The sequence below is a fragment of the Anomaloglossus baeobatrachus genome, chromosome 3 (genome assembly GCF_048569485.1).
Source record: "Anomaloglossus baeobatrachus isolate aAnoBae1 chromosome 3, aAnoBae1.hap1, whole genome shotgun sequence".
NCBI classification, from domain to species: domain Eukaryota; kingdom Metazoa; phylum Chordata; class Amphibia; order Anura; family Aromobatidae; genus Anomaloglossus; species Anomaloglossus baeobatrachus.
The window spans coordinates 195265662-195291851 of NC_134355.1; the positions used below are offsets into that span (position 1 = coordinate 195265662).

Sequence of the window (26190 nt, forward strand, 5' to 3'; positions counted from 1 at the left end):
TTTTGTATAAATAAATCACGATTTTGAAGCATTTCTACTCTTTGTTCTCTGTTCAGACTATATACGATATATATATATATATATATATACTAGAAGGTGGCCCGATTCTAACGTCTAGAATGTGTATGTAGGTTAGCAGATTGAATAATAATAAAATCAGTAAGTCTTGAATAATGATGGTTCATTTTTTGCTCGTTGGTCTCCTGCTGTGCAGCACACATCGGCGTGTTTGACAGTGGGAGACCAACGATCTGAATGGGCAGGGAGCCGGGGTAAGCTAGTAGCCATGGTACACATCGGGTAACTATGGAAAGCGGTTTCCATAGATACCCAATGTGTACGCTGGTTAACAGCGTACGCCTGCTCCGGCACATGTGTGCCGAGAGCTGGGGTAAGCTAACCATGTTACACATTGGGTAACTAAGCAAAGCGGTTTCTATAGTTACCCGATGTGTACCATGGTTACCAGCCTACACCGGCTCCGGCACACGTGTACCGGGAGCCGGGGTAAGCTAGTGGTTTCACACAATCGGCTTTTCTCCACTTTGTCGGATCAGGCGCGCTGCCGTAGGCTGGTTTCAGACGTCCATGTTTTGGTACGTGTGACATCCGTTTTTAACACAGATGTCACACGTTCCCATGTTAATCTATGATGTGCCTCACACGTCCGTGTTTGCACACGGACCGTGTGACTTTTCATGACCCCGCACGCACACATACAGGCATCTCCGGCAGCACGGATGTCACACAGATCGCACACTGATGTGATCCGTGTGACATCAGTGTAAAACATACCGGAGAAAATATGGGTCTTTTTAATAAAAATATTTTCTATATTTACTTCTCTCCAGCGATACTGTCTCCGGCTCTGCTGCCTCCCGCTCCTTATCGTCGCTCATTATACTCACTGAATATTCAGTGCCCTGTGGAGCTGGAAGCAGGAACAGCGCTGGGGACTTCAGTGCCGGGGACCGCATCGCTGGGTGAGTATACAGCAGAGTGTGTGTGTGTGTACGTACATGCATGTGTGGTATGTGTGTATGCGCTCGGTGTATCCATGTGTGTCTGCTATGTGTGTATATGTGCTCAGTGTGTGTGTGTATACATGCATGTGCGCTATGTGTGTATGCACTCGGTGTATCCATGTGTGTCTGCTATGTGTGTATATGTGCTCAGTGTATGTGTGTATACACGCATGTGCGCTATGTGTGTATGCGCCCGGTGTATCCATGTGTGTCTTCTATTTGTGTGTGTGGGTCTGTCTGCTATGTGTGTGTGCTCAGTGTGTGTGTGCTCAGTGTGTATATGTGCTGAGTGTGTGTGTGTGTGTGTACATGCATGTGCGCTATGTGTATGCGCGCGTTGTATCCATGTGTCTGCTATGTGTGTGTATATGTGCTCAGTGTGTGTGTGTGTGTGTGTGTGTGTGTATACATGCATGTGTGCTATGTGTGTATGCACTCGGTGTATCCATGTGTGTCTGCTATGTGTGTGTGTGTCTGTCTGCTATTTGTGTGTGCTCAGTGTGTGTGTGCTCAGTGTGTGTGTGTGTGTACATGCATGTGCGCTGTGTGTATGCGCGCGGTGTATCTATGTGTGTCTGCTATGTGTGTATGTGTGCTCAGTGTGTGTGTGTGTGTTGATAGGCGGTCAGGAGCGGGAGGCAGTAGAGCCGGAGAAAGCAGGTAAATATGAAAAATATTTTTATTTCACAGACCCGTGTTTTCTCCGGTACCTGTCACACGTATGACCATAACCATGCGTGTGACTGGTACCTGATTAAACACGGACGTCTGAAAGCAGCCATACACTGTGTACAGTACAGTGGCCGCGCCGCAACTTCCTGGTCACATGCTCCGGTCACATGACAACACGTGATCGGAGCTTGTCGCGCGGCCACTGTAGTGTACACAGTGCACAAGAGCGCGCCGGATCCGACAAAGTGGAGAAAAGGTAAGTAACTATTCAAAGCGACAGTGCTGACGTGTGTCGGGAGCCGGGGAAAGCTAGTAACCATGTTACACATCGGGTAACTAAGGAAAGCGGTTTCTATAGTTACCCGATGTGTACCATGACCCGTGAAAGCACCCCTAGAGGTGCGAAACGGTACCGTCGTCCTTGTGCTCCGCTTCCCCTGCTCCCTCATGTCTGTATCACCTGTCTGCAAAAAAGAAAAAAGAAAAATAAAATAGATTTCTTGACACCGCAGAGTGCTGCCAAAACTTCTCTTTTTTATGATATTAACACTATGTGCTGAATATACGCACACACTATATATAAATACGCACAGGCACACAGTGTATACTGTATGTATACATACACAGCTAACCTCCATTGTTATATGTGTCACACCTCACTTCTAAAATACTTCTTCACCATCTAATCCCAGAACAAGGGAGGGTGTATATCATTAAGGGACACAACACAGACAGGGCTGAGGGCTGATTCCTGTCTGCACACTGACAGCCCCTCTGCCTCCCTCAGTTCCTGACTGGATGCTGGCAGTAAGCTAAGAATGACATTCGTGACCTATGGTGGATGCACAACATAAACTGTACATATTGCTGTACATCTACTATTCATTTCATGGAGGGCCTGCAGAAGCAAAGGGAGCACTTTGTGGATGGAAGCCCTGGGCAAGTGAGCACTTCCCATCCCCAACACTGGCCCTGGATCAGGCAACAGTCTAACGTGTATGGGGTTTTTCTGCCTGTCCACCGACAGTTTATGTTTAGGAAAGAAGGATCTGGCCTGTTATATTTTAGTGACTGATCTTTTTTTTCTCCCTTGCGATAAGCCGCTGCCAGAGCAGTCTGAACGCTCCTGTGTATGGGGATCTCTGGGGAGATGTCGTAACTCAGATGACCTTTAATATCATAAGGTCCCTTTACAAAGGCGATAATCATGTAAAATATGATACCTTTGAGTCAAGGTTTGAAACCTGCAGGAATTGAGGGCTCCGCAGGAATTCTGTCTTCTGCTGTTGATCTGCTGCTCTAATGATGACTTACCATTTTTCCTTTGCACCTTTTTTGATCTTTATTTGTGTTCGCCTGTTTATTTTTTTATGTTCACCATTGTTGGGGGGATCCCCAGATGTTGTTGCCTGATTCATCATTTGTGATTTCTCTAAAAGACACCTAATTTTTTGCAAATGTCCTACAGTCCCATGAAACAGTTTTCTGTTTGACAGTTTGTATGATCGCCCTCCAATCTATTCACACAGGGCTATTTATATCCCCGGCTCTCAGGATTAGTGGGGGTCCCACTATTAACAGTTGGTATTTTATGTTGGCTACCAAATTGTAGAGTTCCAACAATTTCATCTTGTTCAGCTGCTAGTCCATTGTATCACACTGTCAAACATAATTACAGCTAAAGAAAAAAGGCTCTGCTTAAAACTGGATCATTTCTAAAAGTTAGCAGAGTTAGAAGTGACAGATGTATGACAGTTTCTGAGAATTCAATTGCCCAGCATTACATAACCACCAAGCCCTGCATAAGAGCTGCCACTGATTACCGCACCAGCAAGTACGCGGTTAAACCTGTGGGCTTTGCCAAGATATTTAAATGTGGAGATTAAATGTAAAGTGCTGCCTTTCTGATGTACATGTTCTAAAGAAAAGAAATGTTATGAAGGAGAAACAATCAGGCGAATGATTCACCCTTTACAAGCAAAATACTTGCCGATGCTAAGTGTATAATGCAGAGCTCACCCAGCACGACAAGACTAGGAATAGAAAAGCAACGTGCAATGGAAAACCAAATTACAATGGGAGATACGTTACAATTATCTGAGCTTTCTGCTAAATTAGAATCATTTCCTCTGCACAGTGAGACAGCTTTTTATGCTAATAGTCATGTTTCAGCCATTACACATTTCTTTCTACTTGGCTGAAAGATGGACATATTAATCCTGTAAGTATCATGTTAGACATGCAGACAAGTTTCCTTAATAACCGTACCTGACAATTGTCAATTGCAAGAGATAAATATGTTGAATTTACAACTACATAAACAGGAATGTCAGAGCGCAGGCCCAGAGAATAAAAGCAGCAACGTGGAAATCTGCCAACATCATACATCCTACCTTACGAACTACAGTACATACTATTGTGCTCAGTAGTTTACAAACCTAGTCTTTGTCTATAGGCCCCTTTACACACTGAGACTTTCTAGCGATCCCACCAGCGATCCCACCAGCGATCCCGACCTGGCCGGGATCTCTGGAAAGTCTCTAACAGTCGCTGGTGAGCTGTCAAACAGGCAGATCTGACCAACGACGCAGCAGCGATACGGACCTGCAGAACAACCTAGCTGGTCATTGGGGACGTGTCAAAGCAGCTATTTGAAAGGGAAGTCGCTAACGAAGTCGTTGTAACGGTGTCAAACACAACGATACATGCTGCGCAGCGGGGAAACAAAGGACCAAAATATGGTCCTGTGAGATGTGTAGCGATCAGCGACCTCACAGCGGGGGCCAGGTCGCTGATGCGTGTCACACACTGCAATGTCGCTGGGGAGGTCGCTATTAAGTCACAAAACCGGTGACGTTACAGCAATGTCGTTAGCGATGTTACAGTGTGTAAAGGGGCCTTTAGTATGATGTGTACCATGTTAATGATCCTGTAACAAATCATTTGTTAATTTAGAAATAAGGGTCACAGAAAGTTATGTACCCTCACTCATTGTGTGTATCTTTAGAGGGGTTGTCCAGTCATGGTGACTAAAGACTTGTGACCAGGGCTGTGGAGTCGGAGTTGTGGAGTCGGAGCTCATTTTGGTGGAGTCGGAGTCGGTATAAAATGCACTGACTCTGACTCCTAAAATATATAATAAATTGGGGACAGTAGTGCAATGCATAATGTGCTGAATATTTATTTTTTTCATAGGAATTTGCGAAAGTTATGAAATGTCCTATAAATGTCTGTTCTATTCCTGATCTAAGGCTACATTCACACACAGCGTTTTTGCTGCGCTTTTTGAAGATACGTTTGTCAGCTGCAAAAGCAGATCAGCTTTTTAAAAAACCGCATCACCTGAAAGGTTTTTGAGCTCATAAATTTCAGTAGCAAAAGCAGATTAGAAAAACACCACACAAACTGACATGCTCATTTTTTGTGAGGATCCTCACAAAACGATGTGTCTGAATGTCCTATCTTGAAACCCATTGCCTTTGCTGTGATGCCCAGAGTCACTGCATTTCACTGAATTATTTTGCCATCAATGTTCGATATGTTTGTGACAAGAAACAAATTGTTAGCAAGACACTGGCAGTAAAAGACACTAAAGCTCATCACATCAGCCAGTTTCTCCAGGCATTAGTGGAAAAAGTTCTGCAAGACTACGAACTCAAAAAAGAACAGGTTCTTGCTATTGGAAAAGACAATGCTTCAAACATAAGTACAATTAAACTGATGAATGAGAGTAATGAACAACATCTAGAAGAAAATCAAAGAGAAAAATTGTATGAAAAATACCCTGACAATAAATAAATTGCAAGTTCTTAATAACAGGGTACTTAGTATATACATTTTTGCAAAAAGGTAAGAAGCTGTCCCACCTCGTCACAGTGTGCCCATCTGGGACAGTCCCTAACCAACTAAAGTTAAAAACATTTTCTATACCTGACTTGTGTCTATCAAAACTCCAATGTGAATGGTAACAAGTGGTCAGCTGGGTTCCAGATTAAATACACAGCAAAGTGGAAAGCAAATTGATTGCCCAGTCTCAGTATAAAGAGGGCTGCACCCCCATCTTGCACTAAAGCAAGAAAACAGACAAAAAACATCAAAAGAAACTGAGCTGTAGCAAATGTTCAGGAAACATGCAACATTACAAGCATGTGAATGGCAGCCTCAAGACTAGAAAAAAAACAAAGAGAAAAATTGTATGAAAAATACCTTGACTATAAATAAATAAATTGCAATTTATTTATTTATAGTCAGGGTATTTTTTATACAATTTTTCTCTTTGTTTTTTTGTCTGTTTTCTTGCTTTAGTGCAAGATGGGGGTGCAGCCCTCCTTATACTGAGACTGGGCAATCAATTTGCTTTCCACTTTGCTGTGTATTTAATCTGGGACCCAGCTGACCACTTCTTACCATTCACATTGGAGTTTTGATATGACACAAGTCAGGTATAGAAAATGTTTTTAACTTTAGTTGGTTAGGAACTGTCCCAGATGGGTACACTGTGACGAGGTGGGACAGCTTCTTACCATTTTACAAAAATGTATATACTAAGTACCCTGTTATTAAGCACTTGAAATTTATTTATTTATAGTCAGGGTATTTTTCATACAATTTTTCTCTTTGTTTTTTTTTCTAGTCTTGAGGCTGCCATTCACATGCTTGTAATGTTGCATGTTTACTGAACATTTAATACAGCTCAGTTTCTTTTGGTGTTTTTCTTTAGCTAGAAGAAAATGTAGGATTCAGTATGTGTGAGATGGAAGGCCACAGTGCTGTTCATGTAACTGAGGAATAAACAGATATTACAACAGAAGAACAGCAAAATGATACTTTAGGATTAGATTATCTTATTGAAGCTGCTTCAAAACACTTTCCTATTCATCACATGCGCTGCGTGCACACGCTGCAGCTGGCAATAAGAGAGAGTCTGCAAGAGGGACCCCGGTTTCACACATCTGGCTTTTCGCCGGTTTGGTGGATGCGGCACACTCCAGTACAGTGTATACAGTACAGTGGTAGCGCGACAAACGCCGGTCACATGCTGTTATGTGACCGGAGCATGTGACCCGGAAGTTGCGGCTCTGCCACTGTACTGTATCGTACTGTACTGGCGTGCGCCGCATACGCCAAACCGGCGAAAAGCCAGATGTGTGAAACTGGGAGGACATGCTGGAAAGCTAATTGGAAAAGTGGGGAAGTTGGTTATTGCCGCCAGAACCCCTAAAATTGATTCCATCTTGAAGAGACGTGCTGGGAAAGGGGCAATTGTTGATCAAGCCACTCGGTGAGGCAGCACTTATTTAATGACTGAGCAATTGCTTGAACTAAAATCATTTCTTATAGATATGCTGAACCCTCAAGTAACATTAAATGAAGGTCAATGGACACAGGTGGCTGAATTGAAGGAATTGCATAATCACCCATTTACCGTGACTAAAAAATTACAAGCTGAGGATTTAACTCCTGGCATTTTCATAAGGGAGTGGAAGAACTTGCTATTTTGCCTGTCCCAAAGAGGAGGTTTAATCGCAGATGGCATTTCTGCTTCAATGAAACGAAGAGAGACAGAGCTATTGTAAAATAAAATTCTTCTGGCAGCTGTTTATGTGGACCCAAGTCATTGTATACTGCTTGATGATCAACAGCTTACTAAAGGAAAAGAAGCTCTGACTGAGGTAGCAATTAGGATGAGCGGCTACAGGACTGCCAGGCGCAAGAGGATTTGGGTCCTGACAGTGCTACTGCTGCCATATCTTCAGCCTCATCAGATGAGGAGTTTAACTTTGACAAGTATTTGGATGACCAGGCAAAGCGTTGCCGCAAGGAAAAAGATTTCACTCCGTCTCCTATAACAAGCAGATTGACCATATTTCAGTAAAAAATTTTCACTTGCTCTCAAAGAAATAGAAAAATTCAACCGTTCATCAAAACTGACTGTGCATGAGGCAATTCCTTTATACCCGGAAATTGATAAGAGATGTTGCCCATGTGGTTACGGCTCTAGCCTTAAAATTATTAGGTCAGATTTGAGGTCATCTGCGAAGGAGGATCTGATGGAAGCAATTCTATTTTTTAGAACAAATTCATAGACTGCACAAATGTTATTTAGTATGTTATTGTTGAAAACTGTTTTTTGCCACTTACATAGTGTATTACATAGTGTTATATATAACACTATGTAATATATATATATATACAGTTAGGTCCAGAAATATTTGGACAGTGACACAAGTTTTGTTATTTTAGCTGTTTAGAAAAACATGTTCAGAAATACAATTATATATATATAATATGGGCTGAAAGTGCACACTCCCAGCTGCAATATGAGAGTTTTCACATCCAAATCGGAGAAAGGGTTTAGGAATCATAGCTCTGTAATGCATAGCCTCCTCATTTTCAAGGGACCAAAAGTAATTGGACAAGGGACTCTAAGGGCTGCAATTAACTCTGAAGGCGTCTCCCTCGTTAACCTGTAATCAATGAAGTAGTTAAAAGGTCTGGGGTTGATTACAGGGGTGTGGTTTTGCATTTGGAAGCTGTTGCTTTGACCAGACAACATGCGGTCTAAGGAACTCTCAATTGAGGTGAAGCAGAACATCCTGAGGCTGAAAAAAAAGAAAAAATCCATCAGAGAAATAGCAGACATGCTTGGAGTAGCAAAATCAACAGTCGGGTACATTCTGAGAAAAAAGGAATAGACTGGTGAGCTTGGGAACTCAAAAAGGCCTGGGCGTCCACGGATGACAACAGTAGTGGAAGATCGCCACATACTTTCTTTGGTGAAGAAGAACCTGTTCACAACATCAACTGAAGTCCAGAACACTCTCAGTGAAGTAGGTGTATCTGTCTCTAAGTCAGCAGTAAAGAGAAGACTCCATGAAAGTAAATATAAAGGGTTCACATCTAGATGCAAACCATTCATCAATTCCAAAAATAGACAGGCCAGAGTTAAATTTGCTGAAAAACACCTCATGAAGCCAGCTCAGTTCTGGAAAAGTATTCTATGGACAGATGAGACAAAGATCAACCTGTACCAGAATGATGGGAAGAAAAAAGTTTGGAGAAGAAAGGGAACGGCACATGATCCAAGGCACACCACATCCTCTGTAAAACATGATGGAGGCAACGTGATGGCATGGGCATGCATGGCTTTCAATGGCACTGGGTCACTTGTGTTTATTGATGACATAACAGCAGATAAGAGTAGCCGGATGAATTCTGAAGTGTACCGGGATATACTTTCAGCCCAGATTCAGCCAAATGCCGCAAAGTTGATCGGACGGCGCTTCATAGTACAAATGGACAATGACCCCAAGCATACAGCCAAAGCTACCCAGGAGTTCATGAGTGCAAAAAAGTGGAACATTCTGCAATGGCCAAGTCAATCACCAGATCTTAACCCAATTGAGCATGCATTTCACTTGCTCAAATCCAGACTTAAGACGGAAAGACCCACAAACAAGCAAGACCTGAAGGCTGCGGCTGTAAAGGCCTGGCAAAGCATTAAGAAGGAGGAAACCCAGCGTTTGGTGATGTCCATGGGTTCCAGACTTAAGGCAGTGATTGCCTCCAAAGGATTCGCAACAAAATATTGAAAATAAAAATATTTTGTTTGGGTTTGGTTTATTTGTCCAATTACTTTTGACCTCCTAAAATGTGGAGTGTTTTGTAAAGAAATGTGTACAATTCCTACAGTTTCTATCAGATATTTTTGTTCAAACCTTCAAATTAAACGTTACAATCTGCACTTGAATTCTGTTGTAGAGGTTTCATTTCAAATCCAATGTGGTGGCATGCAGAGCCCAACTCGCGAAAATTGTGTCACTGTCCAAATATTTCTGGACCTAACTGTAATATATATATATCTAGACTTCAATTACACATGGTGATGGCTTGTTGAATTGATTTGTGGAACAAGAGGAACTTGGATTCTTCTTTTTTAAATCAATACTATTAAAGGATTGAATTTTATTGCTGTCATACACATATATATATATATATATATATATGTGTATAACAGCAATAAAATTCAATCCTTTAATAGTATTGATTTAAAAAAGAAGAATCCAAGTTCCTCTTGTTCCACAAATCAATTCAACAAGCCATCACCATGTGTAATTGAAGTCTAGATACCCAATCTGTAGGTCATCGGACCATATATATCGGAATACACACAGTGGTGGCCACTAGATCAAAAAAACACAACAAAAAAACACAACAAACATAAATGAAGTATTATTGCCAAGATCGAGGACAGTGGTCCAGAAAAATAAACTTAGCAGAAAAAATTAATATACCTAAAAAAATGTCACAATTCCATATATGCTGACAATAGTCAGACAACAAGACATATCAACATATATTAGGCATATATAAAAAGGAATGGTCTCACCACATCCTTTCACAAGAGGGCAAGCAGTCTCTCCATCCGGATCCTAGGTATATCATGCCATTCAGCATTCACTCTCCCTATCCAATCTGGAGACAAAATAACAAATTTGCCTGCTGCCCCAAACTTCCGTCCTGACAAGGACGGACCACATCTAGTAATGCAAAGCTGGACCCCCTAAGCTGACCCTATAGACGTCCCGACGCGTTTCCTCCACATTGACTCCTCAGGGGACATAGTGCTACATATATATTAGGTCCTGGTCGCCAGCCCTCACATGCCTATAATGTCAAAGGAAGCTGGCCCATGAAGGTGGGGTCTTTTATACAGGATGTTAGTATAGTTCCTCCAATCATGAGGTAACTCTCACCTGATGTTTAACTCCATTATTATCGTGTGGATATTCACATTGTCCCGTCTGTTCACAGCACATGTATGTCGGCGTCCTAGACTGATCAGCGCGCGCTCCCCCTAGGGAACGCCCCTCACAGTCGGTGACGTCAATCACATCCGGGTGGAATCCTCCCCCATGCCCGTGACGTATCTACCAGTGAATACGAATCAGGGCGCGCATACCCCCAGCGTTCCATCTGGGGAACGCCCCTTACCATCAGACGTAAGCAGTACCAGAGGGGAAAGCTCCTCCTCACCCGTGACGTACCTCCTCACAGTGTCCCAAGGGGCGTGCGCTCTGTTAGCGCTCGACGTGGGCACCGCCCCCAGCCGAGGGAGATACGTCACAGCAAGCGGAAGATCCTGCCCTCAAATGTCGCATGCTTCCCGTGACGTACCCACCAGCGAATACGAATCAGGGCGCGCATACCCCCAGCATTCCATCTGGGGAACACCCCTTACCATCAGAGTAGGCAGTACCAGAGGGGAAAGCTCCTCCTCACCCGCGACGTACCTCCTCACAGTGTCCCTAGGGGCGTGCGCTCTGTCTGCGCTCGACATGGGCACCGCCCCCAACTGAGGGAGATACGCAACAACAAGAGGAGGATCCTGCCCTCAAATGCCGCATGCCTCCATGACAACTCAGAAGGCGCGCGCTCCACCACGGAAGCGCGCACCCCAATCGGAGGCATATACCCCCGTCTGTGATAGAAAACCTACGGCCTACCACATGGGAGCGTCACACAGGGGGCGGATCATCTAAACGCCGCACACTCCGACCCCACAACGCCATTCATTGGCCAGGGCCATGAACATAGAAGATTCCCCCAACCAATATGCACACCCCCCATCATTCAAACATTACGGGATGAAAATTCCCATCTGATTTATAGGTGAGGGGCCATCAAGTTGGTTAGTGTAGTGAAAATAATTACTGGAAACAGTATGGTCCAAAACCTGCCATAAAGGCACCATTTTCATTACAGTGTATTCAAAAAGGGGCCAAGGATAAATCCACAGATATATTGGTTTTCAAAATATTGTATGTAAATCCGACACCAACCGGTGTGGATAGCCTTAATGATCCAAATAGCACTGGTTAGAAAAAGCATATACGGTGACATGAAAAAAAGGGGGAATATGCCACCATGCTACCTCCAACCAGAGGACTCAAGAAAAGGTGGGATAGTTATGAATTGCAAGGGTATACCATCCACGGATACTAAATGAAACTATTGAAGAGCAATTGCTCATTCAGACCTTTAGGGGACAGGGTTTCGAGCTTGAACATCCATCTAGTCTCTCTCTGAAGGACAAGTCTATCCCAATCCCCTCCCCTTTTTGGTCTCAGGACTTTATCAATCCCTGTAAATCTCAATACACGAGGATCACCCCCGTGCTTCTCGTTGACATGTCTGGCCACAGCAGTGTCCCTCCGATGTTCCACATCGCCCAAATGCTCACCTATCCTCCTTCTAAATTCACGGATAGTTATTCCAATATATTCGAGGCCACACACACAATCAATTTTATAAACGACCCCTTGTGTGCGGCAGTTGATAAAATGTCGAATTATAAATTCTTCTGAAGTCACATTGCTCCTGAACGTCTTGGTAACCCGTATGACCGGGCAAGCAATACACCCTGAACATTTAAAGCAGCCCTTCACACCTTTTGTCAGCCAATTCTCCTCGACTGTTCGTGTAAAATGGCTTTGGACTAAACGATCTGCCAAGGATTTGCCTTTTCTATAGGTGATCTGCGGTTGCTCAGGCAAAATCGGATGAAGATCCCTGTCCATCCTTAGGATTGACCAATGTTTATTGAAAATGTGGCGTACGCTGTCCGCGCCATTATCAAAGGTAGTGATGAACCTATCAGATCCATCCTGCATATCATTCCTTTTTCTAGAAATCAGTAGTTCCGATCTATGTCTCTCCTTAGCCTCATCAAAGGCCTTCTTGATGATAGTTTTAGGGTACCCCCTCTCTCGGAACCTTTCCCCCAGATCTTTGGCCTGAGCTCGAAAATCCCCCTCCTTAGAGCAATTTCTTCTAATTCGAAGAAATTGCCCTTTTGGGATCCCCCGTTTAAGATGTTGAGGGTGACAGCTATCCCATCGGAGTAGGGAATTCGATGCTGTTGGTTTATAGTAGGTGCATGTATGGAGGCCTCCTACAGTATCCCTGTGAATCAATATGTCAAGAAAGGGCAACATGCCCCCCTCCTCAAATACAGATGTGAATTTCAAACCGATATTATTCACATTAAGGTCCGCTACATATTTCGACAGATCATCCCTGGGTCCACTCCAGACGACCAGGATGTCGTCTATGTAGCGTGTCCAAATCTCAAAATGACGCGTTACCTCTTCCGTTTCAAGTGTAAAAATCATAGTCTCCTCCCACCAACCCAGGAGCAAGTTGGCGTACGAGGGGGCACATGGGCTCCCCATCGCAGTGCCCCTGAGTTGGTGGTAGAAGCGTCCATCGAAGAGGAATACGTTTTTTGTCAAACAAAAATAGAGAAGTTTCAAGACAAATTCATTATGTTGTCGGTACTGGGTCCCTCTCATTGAGAGAAAATATCTCACCGCCTCCATCCCCTTATCATGTGGGATGGAGGAGTAGAGAGCCTCCACATCAATACTGCCAAGAGTGGTATCAGCCTGTATATTGATGCCCTCTAATTTACGTAACAGATCTGGTGTGTCCTGTACATGTGACTGCAAGGCCATAACAAATGGTCTAAGGACACGGTCCAAGTAGATTCCACAATTTTGAGTAAGACTGTTGATGCCAGAGACTATGGGTCTCCCCCTCAGGGGATACAACCCTTTGTGCACCTTTGGAAGACAATAAAAGGTTGCCATAACAGGGTTTTTTTGAAAAAGGAAGTCATATTCAGACTTGTCAATAACTTCCATACTTAAACCCTCATCCAAAATTGTCCTTAATTCCTCCAGGTGCACCCTAGTTGGATTCCCCGGGAGCACCTCATAAGTATCTCGGTCATTCAACAACCCAAAACAGAGGTCAACATATTTCCCTGTATCCATGACGACCACATTGCCACCCTTATCCGAGGGTTTTATGACAATGTGGTCGTCACGCTCCAAATCTTTCAGGGCCTGTATTTCCATTCTGTCCAAATTATATTTTGAAAAAATATCAGTCACAGCTAGGTCCTTTAATTCTTTCGTGACCAACTCCTCAAATATGTCAATAGCCGACAAATCCGACATTAAAGGAGGATTTTTGGAACTCCTATTTTTGAGGGTTGTGAAAGGACCCCGGCCCACCAAATTGGGATCTTCCAACTCAAGACTGTTCAGGAGTCTAATATCCGGTAAAAGATCGGCCGGAATATCCAAATCCAGGCAGATCTTAGCATCCTGTTTGAGGAAATGTTTCCTCCACCTCAACTTCCTAAGGAAGAGGTTGAGGTCCTTAATAGATTCGAACAAGTCAAAGTTGGATGTCGGAACAAAAGATAACCCTCTTTTAAGAAGGCCTGTTTCTACTGGACTGAGCATTTTTTTGGACAGATTGATGACCTCTATATTGGGTGTCATTTGCCTCTGTGGAACTGACGGTTCCTCAGAAAATGGGGTTCAAAGGAATGGGGCGGGGAGGAATAGTCCGATCTCTCCCCTGATCTAAAGCTTCCTCTTCCTCTACTTTTATTATTGTGTTTTTTTGATTTCCTGAATCCCTCGGTGTCCGAGGTTTCAGTATCAGTAGAGGATGGGACTACGGGTGGAATGTCAACTATTGGTTGATTATTGATAACCTGATAGGCCCGGTTATCCTTAAAATCTAGAATATCCCTGTTATATTGCTTATGCTTTCGTTCCTTTAAATGGTATTGGAACCGTTCAAGACTGTCATGCAATTTTTTCTCTTTATTAGCAAAATCTGGTTCGCTAACGTATTTTTTAGTGACCTCAATAGATTCTTTGAGCTTAATGTTCAACTGTGAAAGAGTGGCCTTCTCTTCCTCCAACATAATCTGCATAAGCTTTAAAGAACTGTTGGTGGCCTCTCTTTCACAGTTGGTAACAAAGGAGGCGCTTTTATAGCGTGGACCAACAGATAATTGGATTCTGAGTCCCCTTGAGTCCTCTGGTTGGAGGTAGCATGGTGGCATATTCCCCCTTTTTTTCATGTCACCGTATATGCTTTTTCTAACCAGTGCTATTTGGATCATTAAGGCTATCCACACCGGTTGGTGTCGGATTTACATACAATATTTTGAAAACCAATATATCTGTGGATTTATCCTTGGCCCCTTTTTGAATACACTGTAATGAAAATGGTGCCTTTATGGCAGGTTTTGGACCATACTGTTTCCAGTAATTATTTTCACTACACTAACCAACTTGATGGCCCCTCACCTATAAATCAGATGGGAATTTTCATCCCGTAATGTTTGAATGATGGGGGGTTTGCATATTGGTTGGGGGAATCTTCTATGTTCATGGCCCTGGCCAATGAATGGCGTTGTGGGGTCGGAGTGTGCGGCGTTTAGATGATCCGCCCCCTGTGTGACGCTCCCATGTGGTAGGCCGTAGGTTTTCTATCACAGACGGGGGTATATGCCTCCGATTGGGGCGCGCGCTTCCGTGGTGGAGCGCGCGCCTTCTGAGTTGTCATGGAGGCATGCGGCATTTGAGGGCAGGATCCTCCTCTTGTTGTTGCGTATCTCCCTCAGTTGGGGGCGGTGCCCATGTCGAGCGCAGACAGAGCGCACGCCCCTAGGGACACTGTGAGGAGGTACGTCGCGGGTGAGGAGGAGCTTTCCCCTCTGGTACTGCCTACTCTGATGGTAAGGGGCGTTCCCCAGATGGAATGCTGGGGGTATGCGCGCCCTGATTCGTATTCGCTGGTGGGTACGTCACGGGAAGCATGCGACATTTGAGGGCAGGATCTTCCGCTTGCTGTGACGTATCTCCCTCGGCTGGGGGCGGTGCCCACGTCGAGCGCTAACAGAGCGCACGCCCCTTGGGACACTGTGAGGAGGTACGTCACGGGTGAGGAGGAGCTTTCCCCTCTGGTACTGCTTACGTCTGATGGTAAGGGGCGTTCCCCAGATGGAACGCTGGGGGTATGCGCGCCCTGATTCGTATTCACTGGTAGATACGTCACGGGCATGGGGGAGGATTCCACCCGGATGTGATTGACGTCACCGACTGTGAGGGGCGTTCCCTAGGGGGAGCGCGCGCTGAGCAGTCTAGGACGCCGACATACACGTGCTGTGAACAGACGGGACAATGTGAATATCCACACGATAATAATGGAGTTAAACATCAGGTGAGAGTTACCTCATGATTGGAGGAACTATACTAACATCCTGTATAAAAGACCCCACCTTCATGGGCCAGCTTCCTTTGACATTATAGGCATGTGAGGGCTGGCGACCAGGACCTAATATATATGTAGCACTATGTCCCCTGAGGAGTCAATGTGGACGAAACGCGTCGGGGAGTCTATAGGGTCAGCTTAGGGGGTCCAGCTTTGCATTACTAGATGTGGTCCGTCCTTGTCAGGACGGAAGTTTGGGGCAGCAGGCAAATTTGTTATTTTGTCTCCAGATTGGATAGGGAGAGTGAATGCTGAATGGCATGATATACCTAGGATCCGGATGGAGAGACTGCTTGCCCTCTTGTGAAAGGATGTGGTGAGACCATTCCTTTTTATATATGCCTAATATATGTTGATATGTCTTGTTGTCTGACCATTGTCAGCATATATGGAATTGTGACATATTTTTTTAGGTATATTAATTTTTTCTGCTAAGTTTATTTTTCTGGACCACTGTCCTCGATCTTGGCAATAATACTTCATTTATGTTTGTTGTGTTTTTTTGTTGTGTTTTTTTGATCTAGTGGCCACCACTGTGTCTATTCCCATATATATGGTCCGATGACCTACAGATTGGGTATCTAGAATTCAATTACACATGGTGATGGCTTGTTGAATTGATTTGTGGAACAAGAGGAACTTGGATTCTTCTTTTTTAAATCAATACTATTAAAGGATTGAATTTTATTGCTGTTATACATAATCATATTTGGGATTGCTGTACCATATATATATATATATATATATATATATATATATATATATATATATATATATATATATATATATATATATATATATATATATATATATATATATATATATATATATATATATATATATAAAACACTATGTAATACACTATGTAAGTGGCAAAAAACAGTTTTCAACAAAAACATACTAAATAATAACATTTAGTATATTGCTTATATTTTAGTGAAAAATGTATTTATTATTTATTTATTGTAGTACAATGTAAACATCAGACATTTAATCATTTTTATGATACAATAATCAAGATATTTAGATAGAACATAAAATATATTTATTGGAATACAACTTTACAACACAGAAAACTAATAAATTGTAAATATGTTTTATCTATATATATATAATTGCCTTATTCTGTCTGTCTGTCTGTCTTGCTCCAAAATTGTGTTGTTACAGTGACAGTGTCATTACAGTGACAACTGTCGGATTGGCCGCTGGGCTCGGCCTGGCCCCGCCCCCCCACGGATTGGCCGCTCGCCTCAGCCTGGCCCCGCCCTCCGCACGCATCGCCCGCTCCAGTGTACACCGGATCCCGGTACACATGTGCAGGGAGCCGGCATACGCTGACGCCTCGCCCGTTCGGCCCTGCCCCCGGGCACACGTTGGCACGCTCGGCTCCGCCCCCGGCGGACATAACTTTGCGATGCTGGGATCGTGACGGAGCCGGTGTACGCTGGTAACCATGATACACATCGGGTAACTATAGGAAGCGCTTCCCTTAGTTACCCGATGTGTATAATGGTTACCAGCGTACACCGGCTCCCGGTACACATGTGCAGGGAGCCTGCATACGCTGATCCCTCGCCCGCTCGGCCCCGGCACTTGTTGGCACGCTCGGCCCCGCCCCCAGCACATGTTGGCACGCTTGGCCCCGCCCCCGGCGACCCGCACCCGGCGACCCGCTCGGCCCCGCCCCTGGCACACGTTAGCCCGCTTGGCCCCGCCCCGGCACACTTTCGGCAGCTATACACCTCCCCGCCAGAACTACTCCTCCCATTATACTCCTCTTTCCCCAGGACCACTCCTCCCATTATACTCCTCTTTCCCCAGGACTACTCCTCCTATTATAGTTCTCCTATTATACTCCTCTCTGAGTATAATAGGAGGACTATTATAGCATGGGGGATGGAGCACGATGGGGGGTGTGCAGCATGGAGGATGGAACACGATGGGGGGTGTGCAGCATGGGAGATGGAGCATGATGGGGGGTGCGCAGCATGGGGGATGGAGCATGTTGGGGGTGCGCAGCATGGAGGATGGAGCACGATGGGGGTGCGCAGCATGGGGGATGGAGCACGATGGGGGGTGCGTGCAGCATGTCGGATGGAGCACGATGGGGGTGCGCAGCATGGGGGATGGAGCACGATGAGGGGTGCGCAGCATGGGGGGTGCGCAGCATGGGGGATAGAGCACGATTGGGGGTGCGCAGCATGGGGGATGGAGCACGATGGGGGGTGCGCGCAGCATGTCGGATGGAGCACGATTGGGGGTGCGCAGCATGGGGGATAGAGCACGATGGGGGGTGCGCAGCATGGGGGATAGAGCACAAAAGGGAGTGCGCAGTATGGGGGATGGAGCACGATGGGGGGTGCGCAGCATGGGGGAAGGAGCACGATGGGGGTGCGCAGCATGGGAGATGGAGCACGATGGGGGGTGCGCAGCATGGAGGATGGAGCACGATGGGGGGGTGCAGCATGGAGGATGGGGCACGATGGGGGGTGCGCAGCATGAGGGATGGAGCACGTTGGGGGGTGCGCAGCATGGGGTTTGGAGCACGATGGGGGGTGCGCAGCATGTCGGATGGGGCACGATGGGGGGTGCGCAGCATGGGGGATGGCGCACGATGGGTTGGTGCGCAGCATGGGGGAAGGAGCACGATGGGGGGTGCGCAGCATGGGGGATGGAGCACGATGGGGGGGTGCGCAGCATGGGGGATGGAGCACGATGGGGGGTGCGCAGCATGGGGGGATGGAACACGATGGGGGGTGCGCAGCATGGGGGATGGAGCACGATGGGGGGTGCGCAGCATGGGGGATGGAGCACGATGGGGGGTGCGCAGCAGGGGGATGGAGCACGATGGGGGGTGCGCAGCATGGGGGATGGAGCACGATGGGGATGCGCAGCATGGGGGAAGGAGCACGATGCGGGGTGCGCAGCATGGGGGATGGAGCACGATGGGATGCGCAGCATGGGGGAAGGAGCACGATGGGGGGTGCGCAGCATGGGGGATGGAGCACGATGGGGGTGCACACCTCCCCCCAAAACACACACACACCGCCACACGCGCACCACACAACACACCACACACACATTGGGTACCACAAACACCGCCCTACACAGACACACACAGACAACGCCACACACACAACACCCAACTCACAAACACCGCGGCATACACAAATATACGGACATACCGCGCAACACACACACATTGCACAAAACATACCTCCCCCCAAAACACACACCCCACAGCCACACCCACACAAATTGCGCAACACACACAGCACCACACACACAATGCTTCAGACACACAGCGCTCCACAACCAACGCAACACACAAACAACCACTTAAAGAGAATCTGTCAGCAGGTTTTTGCTATATAATCTGAAGCCAGCATGAAGTAGGGGCATAGACACTGATTTTAGCAATGTGTCACTTACTAGGCTGTCTACTGTTAGTTCAATACTATTAATTTTTATCAGCAGAAGATTCACTGTCAGACTAGGTGCCCACATGAATCTTGATCCAAATCCCCACCACTACACTACTTAGCAGCTTACTGTCAATATACATTATACACAGAGAGCTGTGCTGTAGGCAGGGTTAGCTTTCTGAGCTTTGCAACATCTAAGAACTCTGATTGTGTCACAACTGCTGAACCCAGTAAACTAAATGATACATATTTGGATTTGAGTGTCTTTTCCTACATTATGCTGCTCTGAGATGAAACTGGAGACAGATTCACTTTAAAGGTTTATTCCCAAAAAATCAATTATAGCATGGTGGCTTAAAATTCCTAAATTAAAGTTGTCCAATTCAATCAATCTCCAGAAGTATTTGTTGCTTTCAATATCACTCCCTGAAAACATTCATGGCAAATGCCTGGCTGTCCACCTGGCTGTCCACGCAAACGTCCTGTAGTTCTTTCCTGACATGTTGCACATGCTCAGTAGCCGCCTGCATTCCTCTATAGTGGGTATCCACTGATTACTTTGCGGTAAGGCTAGGTTCAAATTTCCGTTTTGCATCAGTCACATGCGTTGCTTGACGCTTGTGACTGATGCGTTGTACAACGGATAACAAGAATAAAGGCCACTTTACACACAGAAATAAATCTTTGGCAGATCTGTGGTTGCAGTGAAATCATGGACATATTGTTCCATTTGTACACAGCCACAAACCTGGCACTGATTGTCCACAATTTCACTGCAACCACAGATCTGCCAAAGATTTATCTCTGTGTGTAAAGTGGCCTTTAGAATTCATTTTCGGACTCCATTGTAAAAGAGAGAGCGATCAGCTGATCGTTCACAATAGCCGGACGGCTTTTGAGAGCGAACAGATGATCTCCCGGCCGGCCGCCAGGTGATCAGCCAATCGCTCACAGCAGCCGGCCGCCGGATGATCAGCTGATCGTTCGGCTGCCGAGAATGTGTGCGGGGGGCGCAGTGCGGGGTGGGTGGAGCCGTGCAGGGCCATGGCACTGAGGACGCCAGTGCTGGGAACTGCATGGCTGGGGACAGGTGAGTGAGTGTGTTTGTGTGTGTGTGTGTGTGTGTGTGTGTGTGTGTACATACATGCCGAGTGCAGAAGGGGGTGGAGACAAGCGGGGAAGTGTCAGGCTCCCTGCACACGTAGCCAGGGTAAATATCAGGTAACTAAGCAAAGCGCATTGCTTAGTAACCCGATGTGTACCCTGGTTACGTGTGCAGGGAGCCAGAGAGAGCATGCGCAGCGAAATCCTATGGATTGTGCTGCTCAAAAAACGTTACAAGCTGCGTTCTTGCCGCCCGACGGTCAGTCGTTCCACGACTTATCAGTCGGGCGGAGGATGCAACGCAGCATCATCAGTCACAATCCGGCCCTCATACAAATCTATGGGGACAACAGAATCCGCCAAACGGATTCCGTTGTTTACCAGAGCCGCGGATTGTGACTGATACAAATTGACGGAAATGTGAACCTAGCCTTAGCCTAAGGGCCGCTTTACACGCTGCAACATCGCTAGTGATTGCTAGCGGTGTTGAGCGCGATAGCACCCGCCCCCGTCGTACGGCCGATATGTGGTGATCGCTGCCGTAGCGAACATTATCGTTACAGCAGCGTCACACGCACATACCTGTTCAGCGACGTTGCTGTGACTGCCGAACAATCCCTCCCTCAAGGGGGAGGTGCATTTGGCGTCACCACGACGTCACTGCGACGTCACTAAGCGGCCAGCCAATAGAAGCGGAGGGGCGGAGATAAGCGGGACGTAACATCCCGCCCACCTCCTTCCTTCTGCATTGCCGGTGGACGCAGGTAAGGTGAGGTTCATCGTTCCTGCGGTGTCACACACAGTGATGTGTGCTGCCGCAGGAACGACGAACAACATCGTACCTGTTGCTGCAACGATAATTGGGAATGGACCCCCATGTCACCGATTAGTGATTTTGAACAATTTTGCAACGATTGAAAATTGCTCATAGGTGTCACACGCAACGACATCACTAATGCGGCCGGATGTGCGTCCCAAATTCCGTGACACCAACGACATCGCTTTAGCGATGTCGTAGCGTGTAAAGCAGCCCTAAGACAGCACATGTGTGATTGCACTAACCTTGCTGCACACAGTGGAAATGGGCAAAGCAGTATGATAATCATTGTGCTAGAGAAAGCAGACCAGGCCCAGAAAAGCCAGCCACTAAAGCTCCAATGGATCATCTAATAAACGGCAGGAATATTTCTCTCCCGTTTTGTTACAATGGTCGCCTATTACCTACACCTATAAATACAATATTAATTTGACTGTGCCTTTTATCTATATTGTCTAAACGAGAAACTGTCTGTTTCCCACAGCAACCAATCAGTGCTAAGTTTTAATTTTTTTAAAAAAACTGTATTAAACTGAAAGCTGTTCTTTAAGTGGCTGCTTCATTTTTTAAATTTTTTTATGTTAATTATATAGCGTTATTAATTCCACAGCACTTTGCAGACATCATCATCACTGTCCTCACAATCTGCATTCCCTATCTGTGTGTCTTTGGAGTGTGTGAGGAAACCATTGAACCCAAAGGAAACCCACACAAATACGGAAAGAACATACAAACTCCTTGCAGATGTTGTCCTTGGTGGGATTTGATCCCAGGATCCAGTGTCCTGCCAACTGTTTTGGACCCAGGAGAGGACACATAGGGGTGATACATCTGAAACACAAACACTGAATTAGAGGATGCAGGATTAGAAACATTAGGCCATGTGCGCACTAGAAAGTGACTTTTTCTTAAGGAAAATATGGACCCTCTTAAAGAATACTGCACCCACAGGAAAAAAAACGCACCAAAACCGTCGCAACATCCGCATGCGGTTTCGCCGCGGATTTTCCATAGGTTGGTCCCTGCGGATTTTTACCATTATCTATGGCAAAAACTGGAGGTACCTGCAGAAAAGAAGTGACATGCTTATTAATTCCGCAGCGGAAATTCCGCGGGTAAATCCGCGGGTATAAAAAAACGCAGTGTGCGCACAGCATCTTTTAAAAAGCATAGGATTTGCTGGGAATGACTGCAGCAATGTTAGACACATTTTCTGCAGCAAATGCACGGCAAATCCGCGGTAAATCCGCAGCGTGCGCACATAGCCTTACACAGTTTAGTAGGGACAGACAAAAAATACATTAATTGATGTAATATTAGAAACTACTCATAGCACCATGGGGCCATTCGAGGATCACAGAGGGGTTAGAGGACTAACTAATGTTACCTGTACATGGAGGAGAGTCGGCAGCCTGATGAAGCAGGGTGGTGTTACGTCACCACCGCAGTCCGCTCCAGCGACTTCTGCTCCAATTGCCAGGTGACGCCGTGTTTCTGCGATGGATAGTGCTGGTGATGGGAGAGGAGTCGATGCTAGTGGCGCTGGTGGGTGCAGGCTCCGCTCATCCACTCTGATGGGTTTCCTTGGGATTTGCAGTACCACTGGCTGACTATAGGTGGCGTGTGTCTTCCAGCTGAAGTTACCATCATTCAGCTACAACCAATAGGAAGACACCACACCCTTCTTATTTCCCCTCCTGTCTGCTGACCTCTGCCAGAGATAGTTCTCATATTCTGGTTCCTGTTCCGCTCTGTTCTGTTTTGTGATTGTGGTGTTCTGACTTCTGCTTGTTCGTGACTACCTCTCCTGCCTGCTGTTTATGTACCTCGCTGCCCGATCCGGATTTGACCTCTGCTTCGTTTTTTGATAACGCCCTTGCCTGACGATTCACTCCCTGTTCTGCAATTCCTGGTTTGACCCTGCCTGACGACTACTCTCATCGGACGGTAGCCTACCACAGGTAGTGATCACCTTGGGCCCTGCGTAATTCCAAATCCCTGTATAAGGGTTAAAGGGTTTCAGGGTTCTGGGGGTGCTGCTTGGTGAGTGGCTTCCCTCTATCCTGTCAATTACAGCCCGTCTGAGTCTGTGGCTCCAGGCAGGTGTTACAGGTGGTCATGGGAAATGTAGTTTACTGTGGTCACCAGGTCAGCACTGAAGGACTGCCCACTACACAGTGAGCACAGGGACACTATTATGTAGAAGCTGGAGCCAAAATCTTAGGCAAGAAATTATCCAGTGTGTACCTGAATTTATGGCTGCATTACTTTAGAGGGGTTATTGGATTACAGGGAGTTTGAAAAAAATAATAGAATCTGTCATAATCCCTTAAAAGGTTTGTTCTCTTTATGGGCAAAAATCAATAAATGCAACTGTACTCTTGTTTTAGGGAAAAAATAAGTACATGTATATGGCACCCCAGCTATGCTAAGAAAGGTCTCCGTCCATTTTTTCTGTTTGTAAATAACGGATTAGGCCATCTCCCCTTCACACCATGTAGACAATGGTGTTCAGGTGGTTATTCCACATGACTACCTCCTCTGCTGTGCTGTGTTCTGCACAATGATTGATTGTTCTCAGTGAGAGAAACAAAATTATAATCTTGTTGTGATACCTTTTAATGGCTATGTGAAGTATCAACCGGCTGTATTACAAAGGGCTGGTATGTTTTGCAGAAGCATGGGTGCTCTGCAATGTGAAGTTGGCTGGGACCTGTGGTTCCACAGGATTGCATTACATGCAGAGCCATGGAAGGGTGTGTGATGCTGATTACACACTCCTTACCACCTGTGGGTGTGGCTCCAGGGGTTAAAGCAATCCTGTCTCTGAACCTAGGTGGAGTGTGTCTAGGGCAGTCTAGATAGAGACTGGCTCTAGACTTCCAGTGTGTGTGCTGGAGATGGGGAGAGCAGAAGCAGGGTGCTTTGCTCTGCTCAGGAGACCTTCTCCTGAAGAAAAGGGGCTTTTAGGTCCAGGTGCAAAGCCTGGCTGGAGCCAGGGGGAACTTGGTAAGGACACTAGCCGCCTTCAGAGGAAGGCAACCCGGATTGGACTTTAAGGATAAAGCCAAGTACTGACAAGGGTCAGTGACACGTGTTTGAACTTTAAGGATAAAGCGAAGTACTGACAAGGGTCAGTGACACGTGTGAGGGAGTCCAAGAGCATGTGGACTTTATGTTGTGTGCTGGACTTTGAGGATAAAGCCAAGGCATGGCATCTTTCTGTTATGGGACCTAGCATGGTTTATTTGAGCTGTTAATAAACCATATGGTCTGGTAAAGAGACAAATTGTTCCGGTGTGCGTTAATCCCGATACCTGACGTGTGGCCCCCATACACTCGGGGCTCTACATCGTTACAGGCTAACTAAAATAAAATAAAATGATGTTACAAAGCAAGCTTTCGAGACATCTCAGGTCCCTTCATCAGGCATGGTATGACAAAAAATCTGAAGAAACACATACTGTATATATACAAAGAGAGCAGAGGGATGGCATAATAAAAGGACATTTATATAAACACTGAGCTTAGAGAGTGAGTCCTTAATTAGCTTTGATTAGTGGTGTGAGAGTTTTATTGTCCCAATATCCATGTAGGATCAGAGGTCTGCTGCCCTCGCAGTCTCTGAAGCAGACCTCTCAGATTTTGTAATGGGCCATAAATTCTCCTGACAAGTTCAGTCATGTGCACAGAGTTCAACATTGTAATGAATTTGTATTCCCAGACCATGCGATGGTTCTGTGATCTGAAGTTGCCTTTTAATATGACAACTTTCATGTGGTTTATATTGTGTCCTGAAGCACAGAAATGTTTGGCCACAGATAAATGGTTTTTTTTTGTCTGTAATTGTGTGGCGGTGAGATCTCATTCTTGCTCTCAGTCTCTGTCCTGTTTCTCCAACATAGAGGCCCCCAATAGGACATATAGTGCACAGGATTAAGTACAACCCATTGGAAGAGGAACATGTGAATGTCCCAGGAATCTTATAGTCCTTCTGTGTGTCAGGGATCTGTATCCCGTCTTTGGTCTCTACATGAGTGCAGGTAAAAGGTTTTGGTACCATGTTAGCTAGTGTTCCTCTTCCAACGGGGTGTACTTAATCCTGTGCACTATATGTCCTATTGGGGGCCTCTATGTTGGAGAAACAGGACAGAGACTGAGAGCAAGGATGAGCTCTCACCGCCACACAATTACAGACAAAAAAAAACATTTACCTGTGGCCAAACATTTCTCTGCTTCAGGACACAACTTAAACCACATGAAAGTCGTCACATTAACTGGAAACTTCAGATCACAGAATCATCTAAGGGTCTGGGAATGCAATTTCATTAAAATGTTTAACTCTGTGGACACAGGACTCAACCTGTCAGGAGGATTTATGACACACTACAGAATCTGAGAGGTCTGCTCCAGAGACTGTGAGGGCAGCAGACCTCTGATCCTACATGGATTTTGGGACATTTAAACTTTCACAACACTAATCAAAGCTGATTAAGGATTCACTCTCTAAGCTCAGTGTTTATTTATATGTCCTTTTGTTATGACATCCCTCTGCTCTGTTTGTGTATATATGTGTTTCTTCAGATATTTTGTCATATCATGCCTGATGAAGGGACCTGAGATATCTCGAAAGCTTGCTTTGTAACATCATTTTATTTTAGTTAGCCATTAAAAGGTATCACAACAAGATTATAATTTTGTTTCTCTCACTGAGAGCAATCAGTCATTTTTCAAATGGCTAACATGGTAACAAAACTTTTTCTCATGTGTTCTGCACACACTGAACCAGAACTGCTGAATCTCCTGTATCTGTGCAGGGATGTTATGCTTCCGTGTGTGTGCAGAAGATCATGACCAGTTTGACTGGACAGTCTTACAATTTGCAACATTGTCCAAGTGGCTCATGTTGTTTGATACAATTTGCACATTTGTAGACAGTTTAGTTTACATCACATCTTATTTTCCACAATTCTAAAACAATTCTTCCACATGTTGGATATCAAGC

The 26190-nt window shown here is 45.6% G+C and overlaps 2 protein-coding genes across 2 annotated transcripts in view; one reads left to right on the forward strand and one right to left on the reverse strand.

Moving 5' to 3' along the window:
• Positions 1-26190, reverse strand: part of NOX3 (NADPH oxidase 3) — a 698296-nt gene that overhangs the window by 642469 nt on the left and 29637 nt on the right. The gene's annotated exons all lie outside the window — the stretch shown is intronic.
• Positions 1-26190, forward strand: part of TFB1M (transcription factor B1, mitochondrial) — a 148592-nt gene that overhangs the window by 42380 nt on the left and 80022 nt on the right. The gene's annotated exons all lie outside the window — the stretch shown is intronic.